This window comes from Suricata suricatta, chromosome 17, assembly GCF_006229205.1.
Source record: "Suricata suricatta isolate VVHF042 chromosome 17, meerkat_22Aug2017_6uvM2_HiC, whole genome shotgun sequence".
Lineage (NCBI taxonomy): Eukaryota > Metazoa > Chordata > Mammalia > Carnivora > Herpestidae > Suricata > Suricata suricatta.
In genome coordinates this window covers 17,310,247-17,330,398 of record NC_043716.1, presented here as the reverse complement: position 1 = coordinate 17,330,398, position 20,152 = coordinate 17,310,247, and the positions used below count along the sequence as shown (strand labels likewise).

The window sequence follows — 20,152 nt, the reverse complement described above, 5'->3', positions numbered from 1 at the left end:
CCTTTCCTTGACCTAAAATTCCTGCCTGAGCTACAGAGAAAAGGTAAAGAGATACATTTGAACAAATTGATAAAATTAGTCATTTGACCCAGATTGCAGCTATTTTTTTTTTCTGTCTGCCTGGATGAAAACCATCCTCCGATTTACATAAGCAGGTGATTTTTCTTCCATGCTAATTTTCTTAATGTACCATGGCAGAGAGCTGCAGATTTGCAAATTGTGTAAGTAAATTGAAGTAAACCAGGTGACTTTATTTCACTTTATTATCTTACCAGTACGGAAGTACCCAAAGGGTGCAATTATCGGGTGATTATCTCATTGCACATCTAAGTTAACAGGCAGCCTGCTGCAAAGTCCCCCCCTCCTTTCTTCTCCACTTCCCTCTCATTTTAGTTGTTTAAAATAGGAAACTATTGCTTTCTATATTTACCTTGACAGGGCTAAGAATTTAATAATACAGATGTGGAGGAAATTGAGCTTTATTCAAAGTAATCCAGAAGCCATAAAAATTGGCAAGTAATGTGGGTACTGTGCAGAAAAAGGGACACATGTATACTTGGCTTGGATTTGAATTGCCTGAGAATTAGGTGAGAACCTTCAAGCATGTTTAATTGGATGGCCTCTTGTTTTTCTTTTCCCACGTTCTGCATGTTACAGGAATTGGTGTTATTGTGAAGTTAACTAGGTGTGTATTAAAGCCAGTGTTCAAAATATTGATGTGCATTCTTTTAAAAATCAAAATAATGAATTATAAATGCTTTAAAATATCATTTCAGTATATTAGAAATGGTAGAAAGGTACAACAGTTAGTTTTAGGGGCTCTTTCCCCAGAAGGTTCATGAGGACAAGTAACGTCAATCAATAAGGCACCTTCCTTGTATTAAAAGAGTATTTTCAACAATATTTCCAAACAGTAAATTCCAGTATTCATCTTAGCAATTAGTGCTATTTAATTCCTCAGATGTTACAGTATTATTTACCTAGTGATATGTGTGGAAATTAAATTATACTCCCTGTAGCTTTGAAGTAATGATTTTGAAATGAATCATAATTTTAAGCTGGCAAATTAGAAGTTTGGCCAGTCTTTTTATCTCAGCGCTTCCATACTCTTCCTCGTCGGTTTAAAGAAAGGTGGTTCAGAATAACTGTGAGAGCAAAAGCAGTTCAAGAATGACGGAGGAGGATAGGATTTAAGTACAAGGGACTGGATGGGTTAGTAGTTAAGAGTCAGTACTGTGATTACAGTCTGGATTTAAATCTTGACTTTGCCCTTTTACTAGCTGTGGGCTAATTATTTAACCTCTGCGTGCCTCTGGGTCATAATGTGTAAAATGGGGATAGTAATAGCATATCTGTTTCATATGGGTGGTTCTGTGAATTAAGTGAATCAAGGCATATGTAGTCACAGAACTGTGCTTGGCCCTATGTGAATGTTGACTATTATTACCAGTTTGAGTGAAAAAATAGAGCACCTTCTGTGAGCTTACTAATTTAGGGCAAATAGCTAACAGCTTTTGTCTGGCTGTTGATAGGTATTAGGTGTGTGACTACTGTAGCAATTTTTTGTGCTGATTAGCTCCAACACTTTTTGAAAAATTCATTCAAGTTGTAGAATGCCTTCCAAAAGTAAAATCTCCTTTAGCACATTAAAGGCGGGTTTTTCCTTTCTCTTTAACTTCCTCTTCCCACCCCATTATCAAAGTAATAATATGTTTATTATAGGAAACTTGAAAAATAATCTACAACTCAGAGATAGCCACTGACAGCATTTGGTGTATTCCGCCCACAACCCCCAGTTATTTATCTGGAATGCGTGTGTTTGAAATATTATGAGTTGGGATCATGATTGCATTGGGTATTTACCATTTTGTATCCTGTTTGTTTCACTAACATCACAAAGATTTTGGCCTTTTGGCGGCGGGTTGTGGGGGTGGGGTAGGGCTCTTTATTTCATTCTCACAGGCCTAGAACTCCATCTTGAAAGGAACCTGGAGAGTTGGAAGATACTTTAGAAAGCATCTAAAGTAAGTGCCTCATTTTATAAATGGGAAAATTGAGACCCAGGGAAGCTAAGAGATTTGTTCAAGGTCACACAGCTACTTAGAGGCTGAGCCGGAATCTTTGCTCCTTTACTAGTAATACCTGTTCAACTTAATGCCCATTGAAACTGGAGGAAGTGTTCTTATAAAAGCAAAACAAAACAAACAAAAGACAAAAACTCTGTGAATGAAACCAAGAACAATGCTTCTGGAAAAAAAAAATAGAGTATTTACTCCATTGGTTGCTTTTTGTGTGCCAGTGACTTTAAGGTTTTTGGTAGAAGTTTAATGACATGAGCCACAAGGATTTTGGTGGGAAACAACTCGATTTTTCATGTTAAATGTAATTGTGTTATATATTTGCTTTGACATTGTCATGTCCCCCTCTTTTATTTTTTGAAAAACTTTAAACCTCAGGACATTTGAAAGAATTGAGTAATGATATATACCCATAAACCATCCTTCTAGATTCACATTTTGTGACTTTGGCTTTATCTAATTGGAGGTTATTTCTTTTTTTTTTTTAATTTTTTAAAATTTATTTTTGATACAGAGAGAAACAGAGCATGAAAGGGGGAAGGGCAGAGAGAGAAGGAGACACAGAACCAGAAGCAAGCTCCAGGCTCTGAGCTAGCTGTCAGCACAGAGCCTGACGCGGGGCTCGAACCCACGAACATGAGATCTGACCTGAGCCGAAGTCAGAGGCTTAACTGACTGAGCCACCCAGGCGCCCCAGAGGCTATTTCTGTAGAACTTGCTGAGATTGGGTTTTGATTAAATCTAGACTTAACAGTGTTAAGAAATTTATGGTCACTGCATCAAGTTGCTGTTCCATGTATTAAGTTTTGTAACTAGAGAAGGAACTGGAAGTTTTCAAGCTTGTGACTTTTGGAATGCTATTTAATCTCCTAATACTTAAAAGAAAATTCAGTGTGAATCAAATATGTAACAAACATATATCAGTCAAAGCTAGGATTCAGGCAGGATAGAAATATTCCATTCTGCAAAGTTTTTCTTTTTTGTGGTATTTATCTCAGGTTGGGAGTAAAGGGGTATTTTCAAAATAACCTGATTTCTGGTTTCACCATTTTGTGACAGAGGATGCGATTGAGAACAATACATTGTTGAAGCTCAAATTTAAGTTACTGTAGTTTTTTTTTTTTAAGTAAATTATCCTAATAGTCACATGTGCTGATGATGCTGTGATTTGTGTCACCCAATTCACTGCTCTGTATTTTTCAGTACCAAATAATTCCTTTGTTAAACACATTTTCAGTAAATGAGCCATTGTTTCCCAAAGGGTAATGATTATTTCTATATATAGCACAAATCCCTAAGAAATAGATTTTAAAGTCTGAAATATTAGTGATTGGAAATGGTTAAAATCCTTGCTCTGTGTATCTCAAGGCACAACTGTGTCTATGAAAAGGGCAGCTGCTGTGTTTGCTCCCTAGGCTACAATATGAGATATTATACTTACTAGAAACCGAGTGACAAGTCTGTAAAAGTGAAGTCTTTTGGTTTATGTGCAAAAAGAGGTTATTTTCTTGAGTCTACCCAGCTATTACATAGTTTCATAACGTAAACACCTGGAATGAAGTAGCTGGAGTTCAAATCGAAATGGCTTGTGACAGGTAAGGAAATATATAGGCAGCAGATACTGGTTTACCCCATACAGTCGTTGTCCATATCTGCAAATAAATCGTTGACTTCTTAAAGTAGTAGAGACATTCAAATAGGGACACTGATGTTTAACTGGTGTAGATGCTGAAAATGTGGTTATCAGCATGTATCAGCTTCTCTCTGTAGGTAGAAAAACTTTAAATAACTAGGTTTTATCCCTTGATTTTTTTTTTCCTCCTAGAGTAGATGGCTTGTTTCTTAGAAGACAGATCAAAATCATCTGTTTCTGTCCTGCTTTCCCTCTCAATGCTAATAAAAGCAAATGCTTATAACCACTCTATGACACATTTTCTACCCACTGATAACGTTGAAAATGATGAGTTTCAAAGGCTGCGTCCATGTCTCATCTGTATCTCCAGAGTGGAGTATGGTCCTGGGTGGGTACTTACTGTCCTTTGCTACCTTGAAGGTTGCTAATGCTAAGTTTGTTGGGATGGTGACTGTCACAAAGAAGAGTATCCCTGACCCTCGGCATTATGTAGAGCCCTACTTCCTCATGCGACACAGGAATTTTGATGAGGGAACACTTAGAGTGGCATTCAGACTACCTCTTGGTGGTGATTTTGTTCTTTTGGTATTGGAATTTTTTTTTTTTTTATAAAGTCTCCTCTTCTACATGAAAATACCGAAGCTGTCTGTGATGCTAGCACAGGGGGAAAAATACATGCAATTCTAAGCTCTGCATTCTGTTCTATAAATTTAGGAATAAATGACAGATTAGTGTATACTAGCCATCCTCTTTCAATTTAGTGAGAGGGGCCCCTGGGTGATTAAGTTGGTTAAGTGGCCCACTCTGGATTTCGGCTCAGGTCCTGATCTCATGGCTGTGTGGTAAGGGCCTAGTATGGCTCTGCACTGTGCCGTGGAGCCTGTTTGGGATTCTCTCTCCCTCCCTTTATCTGCCCTTCCCCCACGTGTGTGGGTACATGTGTGTTCCCTCTCTCTTCTCTCTCTTCTCTGTCTTTCTCAAAATAAACTTTAAAAAAATTAATGAGAAAGAATGGCTTACTTCAGTGGTCTGCTGGTATATGTTGCACAGGGTCTCTAGAAAATAAAACAGGCCTGGTTTGTAGGGCTGCCCAGTTCTTGTGGTGTAAATACTCCTATAATGGCGAATTTCAGGTTACCAATGTGAAGTCACCAATGCTTGAACTGGAAAAAGAAACACAGTAGCACACCATTAAAAAGTGTTTTTACAGCCACCCGCCACTGCACCGGATCAATTCTCTGTTGGCTGGTGCAATCCAGTGGTGAGCTGATAGTAAACCCCAGTTTAGGAAACAGGGTTGTTCTTCATGTGGATGACTCTGTGCCAAAAGCATGGGAACAGCCTGGAAATAAGGAAGTACGTGTGGTCTGCTCTGGTCTTGGGTTGTGACAAAGTTTTTGCTGTTTCTCTCTTCAGTTAAGCACAGTGGAAATATCACTTTTGATGAGATTATCAACATTGCCCGACAGATGCGGCACCGATCGTTAGCCAGAGAACTCTCTGGGACAATTAAGGAGATTCTGGGGACCGCCCAGTCTGTGGGCTGCAATGTTGGTGGCCGCCACCCTCATGACATCATAGATGACATCAATAGTGGTGCAGTGGAATGCCCAGCTAGTTAAGAACTACAAAGGAAAAATATTTTAATAAAGGATCATTTTGACAACCAAAAAAAAAAAAAGTGTTTTTACCCTACAGATAAAGTAGATGTTAACCTTACAAGCATAACTCATATTAAAATAATTAGGAAGTGATGATTTCTGAGTATTTATTATCTTTCTTATAGTAATGATTTATTACATTGTAAGTTTATATAATTTAAATTTTAATAATGCCTGTGTTTCACAGTCAGCCTGCAAAATACCAGAAAATGTAATAATCTCTCAGGAGCCAGTATGAACCAGCTCTAGCACTCCAGTGGTTTATTAAATCTTTGTTGGGATGTTTAGTGGTGGAGAGAGATGAAGTTGGATCTCTACTCATCACGTGCAAAAAGTCCCAAAGATTTAGAACACACAGCCAAAAACTAAGAAAATATGGATCACAATTTTTATCATCTTGGAGGGAAAGACTTAATACTTCGATGTCAAAGCAAGAAAAATACCAGATTTGTTTGTGTAGATATTTAAGATATGTGTCTGGTAAAATACAATATAAAAAATCCTAAAAGAAAGAAAAATACATAAGCCTGGGAAGAAATATTGGCAACATGTATGAAGACAAAAGTTAGTATCTTAAAAACTTAGAGAGCTCTTAAAATCAACAAGAAGGCTGAATAACCTAACTGAAAATGGGCAAACTAGAGAATGGGCTATTCTTAGAAGAAATAAAATTTGTTTAAAAATACTTTTAAAAGACTCTCACTTTCATTAATAAAGAAATGCAGAAATAGGATGTCACTTTTGAGTTGTTCAATTGACATTTTAAAATAAGGAATAACTCCTCCAGTTGTTGCAGATGTAGTGAAATAAACAATCTGAAACTTTTTTTTTTCTTTTAGTTTTTGAGTAAGAGAAGACATGTATGTGTTAGCAAGCAGGAGAGGGACAGAGGGAAGGCATCTCCATGCTCAGTGCAGAGCCCAACTAAGCCCTGACACGGGGTGGAACTTTTGATGATAGTGCAGATGGGTAGAGACTTCCTGGGAGAGGAGTTTCTCAAAATTAAATGCACACACCCTTTGACTGGAGAAATCATTGAGCTTATAGATGCGAAGATCTATTTATAAGGAAAGCAACCCAAATGTCTGTGAATAGTAGACTGGTTATCTTTGACAGATACTTATGATTTATTAAGTGAAAATCAGTGTCAAAGATTGTCCCCTTAAAAAAAAGAATTACTCCTATGTTCCAGGAAAGTCTGGAAAGATATCGACCACAGTGGTGATTTTAGTGAGGTAAGAGTGTAGCAGATTTTCACTTTGGATTTTTTAATAACTTCTACTTGAAAGAAAGCTTGAGTTGCTTTGTCATAAAGAATAACCCTAAGGAGGTACATCATAGTGTCCCTCTTTTTTAGAGGAGGAAGCTACAGCTCGGAGAGGTCTAAGTGACTTGCCTAAGGCTTCAGAGCTAATGCAGAGATACGTAAAAGATAGGTGATGGAGTTTATGAAGAATAATTAAGAAAGTATCCACGACCCAGCCTAAGAAATAGAACATAAAACCAACACTGTTGAAGCTACCCTTGAGCACCTCCCCCATTCCATCTCTCTGCCTTCTCTGCCCTGCCAAGAAGAAACAACTGTCCTAAATTTTTTTTATTATTATCTGCTTTAAACAAAAAATGGCTTTCTTGATAACTGTAAGTCACATATAATTCACACATTTAAAGTGTCCAATTTAATGGTTTTAATATATGCATAGAGTACATTTTCATTTTCACTTTAGAACATTTTCATTACCACCAAAAGAAGCATCATACCCATTAGCAAATCACTCTCTATTCCCCTTGCCCTTGGCAACCATTAATTTTTTCTGTTTCTATAGATCTGCCTATTGTGGACATTTCCTATAAATAGAATCATTCAATATATGTGGGCTTTTTTTTCTTTCATCTAGCATAATGTTTTCAGGGTTCATCCTTTTTTATGCCTGATAATATTTCATTGTATGGATATACCACATTTTCCTTATCCAGTTAGATGTTAGAATTGTCTCCACTTTTTTGGCTACTTTGTGGGGGTTTTTTTTTTTATGTTTTTTAAATTTATTTTTGAGACAGAGAGAGACAGAGCATGAGAGGGGGAGGGTCAGAGAGAGAGGGAGACACAGAATCCGAAGCAGGCTCCAGGCTCTGAGCTGTCAGCACAGAGCCTGACGCAGGGCTTGAACTCACAAACGTGAGATTATGACCTGAGCCGAAGTTGAGACTCAACCGACTGAGCCACCCAGACACCCCATTGACTACTTTTAATAATACTGCTATGAACACTCATGTAAAAGTTTTATGTGAACTTATGCTTTCATTTCTCTTCGGGGTCTATACCTGGGAGTGGAATTGCTGGATCATCTAGCATCTGGTAACTATGTTTCTTTTTTTTTTTTTTATAATAGTTTATTGTCAAATTGGTTTCCTATGTTTCATTTTTTGAGAAACCATTGAACTATGTTCCCTGGTGGCTGAACAATTTTACATTCCTACCATCAATGGAAGAGGGTTCCAGTTTCTCCACATCCCTGTCAGTGCTTATTATTGGTCTTCTTTTTTTTTTTTTTTAATTTTTTAAATTTTTTTTTTACTGTTTTTATTTATTTTAGAGAGAGAGAGAGAGAGAGAGAGAGACAGCATGAGCAGGGGAGGGTCAGAGAGAGAGGGTGACACAGAATCAGAAGACAGGCTCCAGGCTCTGAGCTAGCTGTCAGTACAGAGCCTGATTTAGAACTTGAACCCACAAACTATGAGATCATGACCTAAGCTGAAGTCAGATGTTTAACTGACTTAGCCAAATCCCTTATCACATATACGATTTGTAAATATCTTCCTTCATTCTGTGGTTTGTCTTTTCAGTTTCTTGATCGTGTTCTTTAAAGCATAAAACTTTTGGGGGTGCCTAGATGGCTCAATCTGTTAGGGGTCTGACTGTTTTTATTTCGGCTCAGGTCATATAATCTCACAGTTGTGAGATTGAGCTGCACATTGGGCTCCACACGGAGCATGGAGCTGCTTAGGATTTTCTCTCTCCTTCTCTCTCTGCCCTTTCCCTGCTTGTGTGTGCTCTCTCTCTCTCTCAAAATAAACATTAAAAAATAAGCATAAAGATTTTTAATTTTGATGAAGTAAAATTTATTTTCTGTTGTTTGTACTTTCCACTGAAAGTGGAAGGTGTCCTATCTGAGAAGGTTTTATCTAACTCAGAATCATGAAGATTTACACCTGTATTTTCTTCTAAGAGTTTTATAGTTTTAGCTCTTATATTTATGTCAGTGATCTCTTTGGAGTTATTTTTGTGTAACGTGAGGTAGGGGTACAACTTCATTGTTTTGCAGCATGAGGATATCCAGTTGTCTCATCACTTTGCTGGAAAGATTATTATTATTTCCCAAATGAATGGGAATGTTGAAAATCATTTGATCATCAGTGCAAGAGTTCATTTCTGGATTCTCAGTATTTTTCCTTTAACCTATAAATTTCTCCTTATGCCAGTATCACAGTGTTGATTACTGTTATATCGTAATAAATTGTGAAATAGGGAAATGTGAGTCTTCTTTGTTCTTTTTTAAGAGTGTTTTGGTTATTCTGGGTCCCTTGAATTTTCATATGAACTTTAGGATTAACTTATCAATATATTTATTCAAAAGTCAGATGAGGTTTTGATAAGGAATTGCATTCATTGAATCTATAAATCAATTTGAGGAGAATTGCCATCTTAACAGTATTCAGTCTTCCATTCCATGAACATTGGATGTTTTTCCATTTATTTAGATCTTTAATTTCTTTCAACAGTTTGTGCAGCTTTCAGAGTGTTTTACACATCTTCTTAAATTTATTAAGTATTTTGTTTCTAACAATATTGTGTTAGGAATTATTTCCTTAATTTCATTTTCAGGTTGCTCACTGCTTGTATGTATAGTTGGTTTTTGTATGTTGAACTTGCCCTGAATGAGCTTGTTTTACTATCTTATTTTTGTTTTTATTTTAAACAGACTTTTTTAGAGCAGTTTTAGGCTTAAGGTAAAATTGAGTAGAAAGTACAGAGAGGCCCCATAACACTGATCCTGCACACCTGTAGTCTGCCTCACCATGAATATCCTCAACCAGAGTGATAGGTGTGTTCAGGTCAGTGGACCCACATTGATACATCATTATCACCCAAAGTGTGTAGTTTACATTAGGGTTTGAGCTTGGTGTTCTGCATTCTGTGGGTTTGACGAATGTATAATAATGACATTGTATTCTATAGAATAATTTTGCTGTCCTATAAGTCCTCTGTGCATTACTTGTTCAGTTATCCCTCTCCCCTAACCTCTGGCAACAACTCATCTTTTTATGCCTCCCTAGTTTTCCCTTTTGATGTCGTGTAGTTGGAATCATATTGTATATAACCATGTTCAGATTAGCTTCTTTTACTTAGTAATATGCATTTAAGTTTCCTCCTCATCTATTTTGGCTTTATTGCTCATTTCCTTTTATTTTTTAAATTTTCAAAAAATTTTTTAATATTTAAATTTTAATGTTTTATTTATTTTTGAAAGAGAGAGACAGTGTGAGCAGGGGAGGGTCGGAGAGAGAGACACACACAGAATCTGAAGACAGGCTCCAGGCTCTGAGCTAGCTATCAGCACAGAGCCCATGTGGGATTTGAACCCACGAACCATGAGATCATGACCTGGCCGAAGCCGATGCTCAACCGACTGAGCCACCCAGGCGCCCCTGCTCACTTCTTTTTAATGCTGAATAATATTCCATTGTCTGGATGTTCCACAGTTTATCTGTTTACCTATTGAAAGGTGTCTTGGTTGCTTCCAAATTTTCACAATCATGATTAAAGCTGCTATAAACATGTATGTGTAGGTTTTTGTGTGGACATAAGTTTTCAGCTCCTTTGGGTAAATACCAAGGAGCATGGTTGCTGGATTATATGGTAAGAGTATGTAGGGTTTTGTAAGAAATTGCCAATCTGTCTGCCAAAGTGGCTGGATCGTTTTGCGTTTTTACCAGCAATGAATGAGAGTTCCTTTTGCTTCATGTCCTTGTCAGCAGTTGATACTGATGGTGTTCTGGACTTTGGCCGTTCTAAGCAGTATATGTAGTTGCATTTCCCTGATGACATGGAACATCTTTTCATATGCTCATTTGCTATATGTATGTATATCTTCTTTGGTGAGGTGTCTCTTATGGTCTTTGGCCCATATTTTAATTGCGTTGTTTTTGTTTTCATATTATTGAGTTTTAAGAGTTGTTTGTAGGGGCACCTGGGTGGCTCAGTCGGTTAAGCATCTGACTTCGGCTTGGGTGGTGCTCTCACGGTTCATGGGTTGGGGCCCTGCCTCAGGCTCTGTGCTGACAGCTTGGAGTCTGGAACTTGCTTTGGATTCTGTCTCTCCCCCTTTCAGGCTCTCTGTCTCTCTCTTTCAAAAATAACTAAACATTAAAAAAGAAAACAGTTGTTTGTATATTTTAGATAACAATACTTTATTAGGTCTTCTGTGAATATTTTTTCTTTGTCTGTGATTTGTCTTATCATTATCTTGAAACTTCATTTTTAAAAGAGTTTTATGGAAGTATACTTTGCATTCTATAAAATTCTCCCATTTAAAGTATACAGTTCATTGAGTTTTAGTAAATTTATATAATTATGCACCTGTCACCATCATCCAGTTTTAGAATAGTTCTATCACTCCCAAAATTCCCTCAACAATATATTGCTTAGTTTTGTTTATTTGGGGCTTTCTACAAATAGTAAGCATTCTTTAGAGTACTTGGAGCTCCTTCAAAAGAAAAAAGTATAGAGAATGCAGTCACTTTAAACTTCCAGGCCTTTTTCTAATTAACCAATATGATAAAGAATTGAGATGAGTTTTTTCTTCATCCGCATTTTCAGGAATCTTTGAGGGAACAGATGCATCAAGGTTGATACAGAATCTGCATGCTTTAGAGCATGGGTGCCCCATTTACTCAAGCTCCTCAAAGCGGAGGAGATGCCAAACTAAGTTAATTATAAAAATGGCTTTGAGGCACACCTTTCCATTTCTCTGAATCTAATTTTTTTATGGTGTCCGTGACACCTTCAAAGATATTTGCATAAACTTCACCACCTTGTTTGTGTTAGCAAATTAAAGTCATTCTTTTCTATTAAACTTAGTTGTGGTTTTTTTATTTGCTTTTTTGTTAAAACTAATGATTCTGTTGTTTTTTTGAATCTTGAGTTTGGTGAAACTTTATTTTAGGGATAACCCCTGAATTTCAGTACTGGGCAGCTGCTGTTACTTAAACGCTACATCCTCAGATAACTTAATTCTTAGCAGAATGCTGTGGGGATGTGGCTTTTAAGAGCTGGTGGGAGGAACAGTTAGTTTTACAGATTTGCCCAGTCATTAAAGTTCTTGAGAATTAAAGGTTGAAGTACTAGTTTTTCCGGTTTCACTGTTTTACCATTCTGTAGTTCTGTGAGGAATTTTTGAAAGGAGTTCATAATCTGATCTTCAGAAGAAAATGGAAAAAAGACATTTAAAAAATGACTTTGCGTGATCCCAGAGATGCTTTTTCTGTTGCTTTAGTTATGATTCAGCAGTGCTAGTGACAAAAGTAGCACCAACTAATTTGGGTTGTATTTCAATATCACTTGAGTTCCTAACCTGAATTTGAGAATAATGTAAGTTATCACATGGTTTGTGGGGTCTCTGTATTTCATGGAAGTGTCTAAAGAGGTCCATTCTTCCTCAGAACTAGAAATGCAGTTCACTTCCATCTAGGTGTCGTATTTTGTGGTTGTAGAGGTGGAAGAGACACAAGATCCTTTCATCCAATATACTCAAGGAATGCTCTAGTAATTGATGATTCCTTCCTTCAGTTTAGCTATACGCAGATAGACTGGATTTCTCAAATTATTATAAAATTAAGTTCCTAGAAAATAATGTCATGTAATTTAGCGTGCAAGACTTTAAAGGTGATGACTATTGAAACTGAATAAATTAGAATAGGGTAGTGAAACTCCAAAGAGGGAGAAAACAATTAGAGATGGGGCAAGTTTTGACATTTTTTTCCTTACGACCTCTGTAGTGGTGACTCCACAGTCTTCATTCAGTGGCTTTATTTCTAAGTGTTACTGCCCTTTTGCCCTTCTGCCAGAAAGAGTTCTGTATCTCATACTGACTCCATACCTGTTTTCTTTCACTTAGTTCTTTTTTTTATTTAAGTTTTTTTTTTTTGTCTTTATTTTATTTTGAGAAAGAGTGAATGGGGAGAGGGGAAGAGAGACAGGGAGACAGAATCCGAACACAGGGTCCAGGCTCTGAGCTGTCAGCACAGAGCCTGAGGCAGGGCTTGAGCCCACGAACCGTGAGATCAAGATCATGACCCGAGCTGAAGTCGGACACCCAACTAACTGAGCCACCCAGGCGCCCCTCCTTTCACTTAGTTCTCTTTCCCTGAATGTTTTTTACACTTCCTATAATACTTAAAAAGTCTCTGCGGGTGAATGAGGATTCTCAAAGTGAATTTCTAAATTAAAAAAAGAAAATCCTTCCTAAAGTCAGAACCTGGAATTGTCTGATGTTTTAGGTTAACTTTCTTAAGTTTACTAAAATGTACTATGCTGTCTTTGGATAATGATGCAAAGTTTAATATAAGAACTGTGTGTGGTATAATTAACACAATAAGCTATGGAATGAATGCTTTCAGCAAAAATTATTAAATTATAATAGATTGACAGTTGTTTTGTCTTTAAGACAATAATCACGTCACCCCTTATCTTTTTTTCCTGTTTGTTACATTCTTGGTTTGGTAACCGAACAGGAACAATCTGCCCCAAAATAAACATCACAGGTGAATAGTATTAATGTCTGAAAAGGGCATACTCCAGTTATAAAGCTTGATAGAGCCTCCAAGAGGAAAAAATAAAATTGAAGGTGATTTATGTGTGCACACCATTTTCCCTCAGTCTACTCATTGTCTCATTTCATTTCTCAGGGTTTGGGTTGTAAAAACAAATCATTTTATTGTATCTCTTATTAAAGTTTGTTCTTTTAAAAGTATTTGCTAAAATGCTCGTCTGAAAGGAGAGAGACTTTTACAGTATGCAAGTCCTTTTATGTTTTGTCTGTATTTGTCTAGAGGAAGAACGTTCCTAATTCCTTTCTCCAAAGATGATGTTTGTAGAGGCAACTTGTGAAAGATTTACCCCTTCACTCCCATAAAAGTTCAGTTAGTAACATGGAATGTCTTATTTTCTACTCTTTCTTCTGGAGCTTTTATGACAAATAGGGGGCTCACAGGTAAGAATTATATGAGAAACCCTGAGAAATGCATTTGGAGACTAATAAATCATGAAAAACTGAATGAAATGAGAACGGAGTGATTATTTACCTGTTGAAAAACTAACCGCAAGCCTTGAGAAAAGTTAAGGCAAAATAAGGCTTTATGGGAAGCCTTACCAAAGCGACGGGTCTATTCTTTAACCTTTTATTTTTATGTGTATATGTATGTGTGTATTTATTTATTTATGTATTATTTATTTATTTAATAAGGCAAAATATTTTGGGGTGTGTGTGTGTTTTACTGAGAGAGAGAAGGTCTTAAGCAGGCTCCATGCTGAGCCTGCTGACAGGGGACTCAATCCCACGACCTGAACCAAAATCAAGAGTCGGATGTTCGACTGACTTAGCCACTCAGGTGCCCCAACCTTTTAAATCGTTTCAACAGCTGTGATTTCAGCTAAGTAGTTGGGTGAATGTACAGCTTTAAAATGTCAAAAATAATTTTCTGAACTGAAATATAGAACTATGACATTTTTATTGCTAATTTGGATAATAAACCTAGAAGCCTTATTAAATTTCCAATTCGACAGGAGCTAGGAAAGATGGTTAACATAGTAGAAGACACGTATTCAGGGAGAGCAGTCTACGAATGATAGGCAGAAGTTGACAAGTGGAAATGTGGGAGAGTTAAATGTAAAGTATGAATTTATAGCTATCTTTAAATTAGTGAACATTGATTGAAGACCTGTGTCCTAGACTTTGAGCACTGAGGGTGTACTGGGAACAAAATTTATACGATGGGAAGTAGGGAAGACAGGCATTAAAAAAATCTCTTGAGATAATTTGCCTGCATTCACATTCTGCTACTTATTGGCTGTGTGATTTCAAGCAAGTTGCTTTAGCTCTTTGTGCCTCGGTTTACTCTTCTGTCCCGGATTCTTTTGAAAATCAAATGAGATAATATATGTAAAATGCTTAATATGGTGCTTGCCCATTGTAAACTAAATATTAGGTGTTTTGATCATTGTCTGTTAATGCTTATCACCTTTTTTTTTTTATGGAAGAAAACAGAGATTATGCTACCTAGTGTAATGGGTTAGGCCAAGAAAACTGCTGACAAAATATCTACTTTTAAGAAGCTTGTACTTGAATCTTTGTAAACAGAGTGCATTTAAGATACATATATGGATAGGCACAGGATGCTTGCTGTGGGAAGACATAGGTGGCATACCTGAGCCCGCCATTTGTACAGTTCTAAGGGGACACTTCTTAGAGCGTTATGTTGTGAATGGTAACCCCTGCTCTGTGTGTGTGCCTGTGGTAGGCCAAATTGGGGAGGGACATCTGAGTTAAATTTTGATGGGAAAGGTGAAGAGATGACCAACAACGGGCATTTCTCGTACAGGGGAATGGGGCCACGTGAGACCGTGGTATGTCCGGGCACCTGGAATTAACTTCATTGTGACTAAAGTTAAAGATGAGGCGGGATGGTTGAGAGTGATTGCTAAGAGATGAGATCAAGAAGGACCTTGTTTGCGATTTTAACACATGGAGACATCTGAATCAAGGACGCTATGGGATGAGGTCAGCAGGGTCACGTGATCAGATTTCTTTTTATAATGTGCTCAGACGGTACTGAGGGGAATAGTTTGCAGTAGGAGCAGGTCTAAAGGCCTAAAGGCTGGGGGAAGGCAGCTGCAGCAGTCTAGGTCAGCGCTGCTCCGAGTGTGGGCCGCAACCTTTATTCCGGGTGGTGCGGGTCCCTTTCTCCGTACTTGCTGGAGTCTCATCCCTAGACAGTTAGAAGCTTATGGCAGTTTGACGTAGTTCGCAGTTTCTACCCTTGGCCGAACCTTCTGTGTTCTTTGCTAGCACGTCTTGAAGCTCGTCTCAAGACAGTTCTGTTCTCCACTGCCCACAACAGCTATTTCAAACCTCTGTCCCTCTCCTCAAGTTCCTACTCCACCTCTTCCTCGCCTTCCACAGATGACTTCATTCCCTGTTTCACAGAGAAAATAAAGCTAAAGGATGCAGGAACTGGATAACTTCCTGTTCCACCCACAGACAGAGATGCGTGTCAACATTATTCAGCTTTCCTCCACTTTGCAAGTTGTCTCTAGATCCTGTTCCCTTCCATTTTTATTCTAGGGGCTTTTTTTCCTTTTATTATCTTAGGTTTTCCGTCCCTGCCTCTCTACAATACCTTTACCTATAGCCTATAACCTTGCTCAAGGATCACCCCCGAATTCAATCTTTATCGTCCTTTAGATTACCAGCCTAACTTCTCTCTTTCCCTTCACAGCCAAGCTTAGTTTTCAAGTATTGTCTCTGCTTCACTTCTCGTTTTCTCCCAATCCACTATGTGCTCCTTCCTCACTTAACACCGTACGGCTCCAACTGCTCTGACAAACTAGCAGCTAGGCACCAAATCCAGCAGGCACCTTTTTGGCTAGTGATACTGAGTATCTATCTTATTTGCCACCTCTGTATCCTTTTGGTAAAGTATCTGTTCAAACCTTTGCCCATTTTTAACCTGGGTTGTTTGTTTTCGTAACTTTGGGTTTTGAACAATTCTTTATAGATTCAGATACACATCCTCTTTCAGATATGTGATTTGTAAATATTTTCTCAGTCTGTATTTCTTTAAAAATAAAATTCTCTCCATAGTGTCTTTCCTGATAGAAACATTTTCATTTTGCTGCTGTCCAGTTGAGATCAGTTTTTTTCTTTTATGGATTCTGCTTTTGGTGTCATACCTCCAAACTCTTTACCTGACAGGTCACGAAGATTTCTCCTGTGTTTTCTTCTAAAAGTTGTATAGTTTTATGGTTTTTGTTGTGTTTAGGCCAAGCTTCTTTTTTTTTTTAATCATACAGATACCTAGTTTTTTTCTGAGATCATTTGTTGAAAAGCAGATCTTAGCCTCCATAGATTTGATTTTGTGCCTTATTCAAAAATCAGCTCGCCATATTTGTGTATATCCCATTTCTTTTTTAACTGAGATTGTTGAGAAGTGTGTTTTTAATTTTAAAAACTGATACTTATTTTGTTATGATTTGAATATGTGATCTGCATGATACCATTCTCTTCGAATTTGTCAAGATTTACCTTATGGCCTAGTATGTGATCACTTTTTATAACTCTTCTCTTGTGTTGGAAACATGTTTACTCTGCAATTATTTAGTGTAATGTTTTGTGTATGCTCACTAGATATAGTTTGCTAATTGTGTTATTTAAATGTTATATACTTTATATGATTAAATAGTTGTGTAATCAAACATTTTTATGTGTATAATCTTTCAGTTGATAAGTACTGATAAATACATTGTCAAAATCTTACTCTGGTGAATTTTTATTATTTCTCTTAGTTCTGTCACTTTGCTTGTGCATACAAGTTTAGAATTTATACCCTAACTATATTGAGCCCTAAATGTGTTCACAGCGTGCCTGGGGGGCTCAGTTGGTTGTGCGTCTGACTTCGGCTCAGGTCACGATCTCCCAGTTCCATGATCTCCAGGGCCCATGTTGGGCGCTCGCTGACAGCTCGGAGGCTGGAGCCCGCTTCAGATTCTGTGTCTCCCTCCCTCTCTGCCTCTCCCCTGCCCGTGCTTAGGCTCTGTTTCTCTCTCTCTCAAAAATAAATAAACATTACAGTTTTTTAATTAAAAAATAAAAATGTATTCACTCCTATCTCCAAAATTTTCTTTTGCACAAAATTTGGCTTTCAATAATGCAGCTGCCACTTTTTCTTTATTTGTAATTAATTTTTATTGCAATGGTAATATATATGCATCAGAATATACTTAAGCATATAGTTTGGTGAGTTTTGACAAGTAGGCAAGCATCACCCCAGTGACAGTCAGTATCTGCAGAAAGTTCCCCACTGTGCACTCTCCTCCTCCTGCCCTTGGCAACATCGTTTTTTGTTGCTATTATCTTTGATTAATTTTACTTGTTCTTAGATTTTACATAGATAGACTCATGCAGCACGTACTCCTTTGTGCCAGTCTCAATTCACCCATTGCCTGCCTAACTTCAGAGTTACAGAAGTATTCTCTCTTGCTTTTTTTTTCTTCAAGAAGTTATATACTTTTAGTTTTTACGTTCCATCTCATTAATTTGTGGTATATGGGAATAGCAGAAAAGTTTGAAGGGTTTTTTTGTGACTTTGTTTTTCAATACTGATAGCCTGGTCTTACAGTACTTTTTGTTGAAAAGACTTTACTTAGTGAATTGCCTTGCTCTGCAGTGAAAAAGCACTTGATTGTGTAAATATAATCTAGTCTGGACTTTTATTCTGTTTCATCGGTCCTTTTGTCTATTCTTACGTTAATGCCGTACTGTCTTGATTATTGTAGCTTCAGAGCAGGTGTTCTCAACCTCAGCACTGTTGACATTTGGGCCTGATACCTCTTTGAAGACTTTCTTTTGTATTAGATGTTTTGCAGCATCCCTGGCTTCTGCCCACTAGGTCTAGTAGCATCCCTCTTGATCTGACAACCAAAAATGCTAAATGTCTCCTCGGGGGCAAAACCATCCTCATCTGAGAACCACTTCTTTAAAATAAGTCTTAAAATCAGGTAGTAAAAGTCCTCCAACTTTTATGGTTTCCTTCAGAATTATTTAGCTATTTTAGGACCTTTATTTCCATATCATTTTAGAATTAACATGTCAGTTACTATTTAAAAGTCTGTTGAGGGGTGCATGGGTGGCTCAGTCAGTTGAGCATCTAACTCTTGATTTTGGCTCAGGTCATGATCCCAAGGTTGTGTTACTGAGCCTTGTATCAGGCTCTGTGCTGAGCGTGGCGCCTCCTTACGCTTCTCTCTCTGCCCTGCTCTCCTACGCGCATGCGTATGTGCTCTCTCGCTCTCTCTCTTTTTTAATTAAAAAAAGTTTTTTTTTTTAACATTTCAGTTTACTTTTGAGGAACAGATCATAAGCAGGGAAGGGGTAGAGAGAGACACACACACAGAATCGGAAGCAGGCTCCAGGCTCTGAGCTGCCAGCACAGAGCGTGATGCAGGGCTCGAACCCATGAACTGTGAGATCATGACCCGAGCCGACGTTGGATGCTTAACTGACTGAGCCACCCAGGCACCCCCTCTAAAATTTTTTTATGTTTATTTTTGAGAACGAGAAAGAGAGAGGATGTATGAGGGAGGGGCAGAGAGAAAGGGAGACATAGAATCCGAAGTTCCAGGTTCTGAGCTGTCAGCACAGAGCCCCACGGCGGGGTTTGAACTCATGGACCACGAGATCATGACCTGAGCCAAAGTTGGACACTTAACTGACTGAGCCACCCAGGCACCCACCTTCCCTCTCTTAAAAAAAAAAATTCTATTGGGATTTTGATTAGGATGATGTGGAATATATAGATCAAGTACAAGAGAATTGACATCTTAACAGAATTGAGGCTTCCAATCCATGAATTTGGTCTAGCTCCACTGACTTTGTCTTCAATTTCTCTTTGCAGCAGTTTGGAGTTTTCATTATTATAGAGGTCTTGTGCACATCTTACTAAATTTACTCCTAAGTAGTTAATATTTTCCAGTGCTATTGGAATTGGTATTTTTGTTTAAATTTCACTGTCTAATCTGATTAACTAGTTGTAGGCCCTCTTGCTCTGTCCACAATCTTGTATTCAGCAAAGGCACCATGGCACTAGAAGGGGGTCTCTTTGACTAGTCCTGTTACTCTATGCTACTGAAGGTCCTCTGAGAAAAAATGGGCAGAAAATGTACAGATGTTGGGTCTGGAGATCCTCAAGTTTTTAATCAGTCGAACCAACCCAGTTTGAGCAAATAAAAGTTTGCTAAAAAGTTTGTTTTCTCCTTAGCCTTCTTGGTGATCAGTTTGCTCTTCCTCTCACTGTGTCTCAGGATGAAAGGGGCTTTGGATGTTTTCCCTCTGAGCAAGCCCTTATCCCTTTCTGGAATTTGGTTTATTTATATTTCTTTGAATTGTTAACTTTGATGTATACAACCAACCAGGAAACCATGATACTCCTTTTTCCTTTGTTAGGGAGAAGCATTTTTGTAAATTTCTACACCCTAATTAGAAATGGTTACCAGTTTTCTTCCCTCAATGTTTTGGTATATTTTTAAACTTACTTTTTATTATCCTTTTACTTTCTTTTCAAGTTTATTTATTTTGAGAGAGACCAAGACAGATAGTGTTGAGTGGGGGAGAGGCAGAGAGGGAGGGAGAGAGAGAATCCCAAGCAGCCTCTGCACTGTCAGCACAGAGCCTGATGTGGGGTCTCAAACCCGTGAAACCGTGGGATTATGATCTGAGCTAAAGTCGGACACCTAACTGACTGAGCCACCCAGAGGCCCCTAAAATGCGTATTTATTTATTTATTTATTTATTTATTTTAGAGTTTATTTTTTTATTTTTATTATTTTTTTTACTTTATAAAGTTTCATATTTTTTTAACATATGCAATTATTTTCCATCCTTTACAATACAGTAGTTGCAATGACACTCAAAACAGAAAAGCAAAGTAAAAAATCAAAACACCAA

The 20,152-nt window shown here is 37.7% G+C and overlaps 1 protein-coding gene and 1 non-coding gene across 4 annotated transcripts in view; both read left to right on the top strand.

Moving 5' to 3' along the window:
• Nucleotides 1-20,152, top strand: part of NLK (nemo like kinase) — a 159,986-nt gene that overhangs the window by 10,763 nt on the left and 129,071 nt on the right. The window lies entirely within an intron of this gene.
• Nucleotides 4,925-5,054, top strand: LOC115283111. The gene has a single exon (XR_003904920.1). It is a non-coding gene; the product is annotated as a small nucleolar RNA SNORA65 (small nucleolar RNA).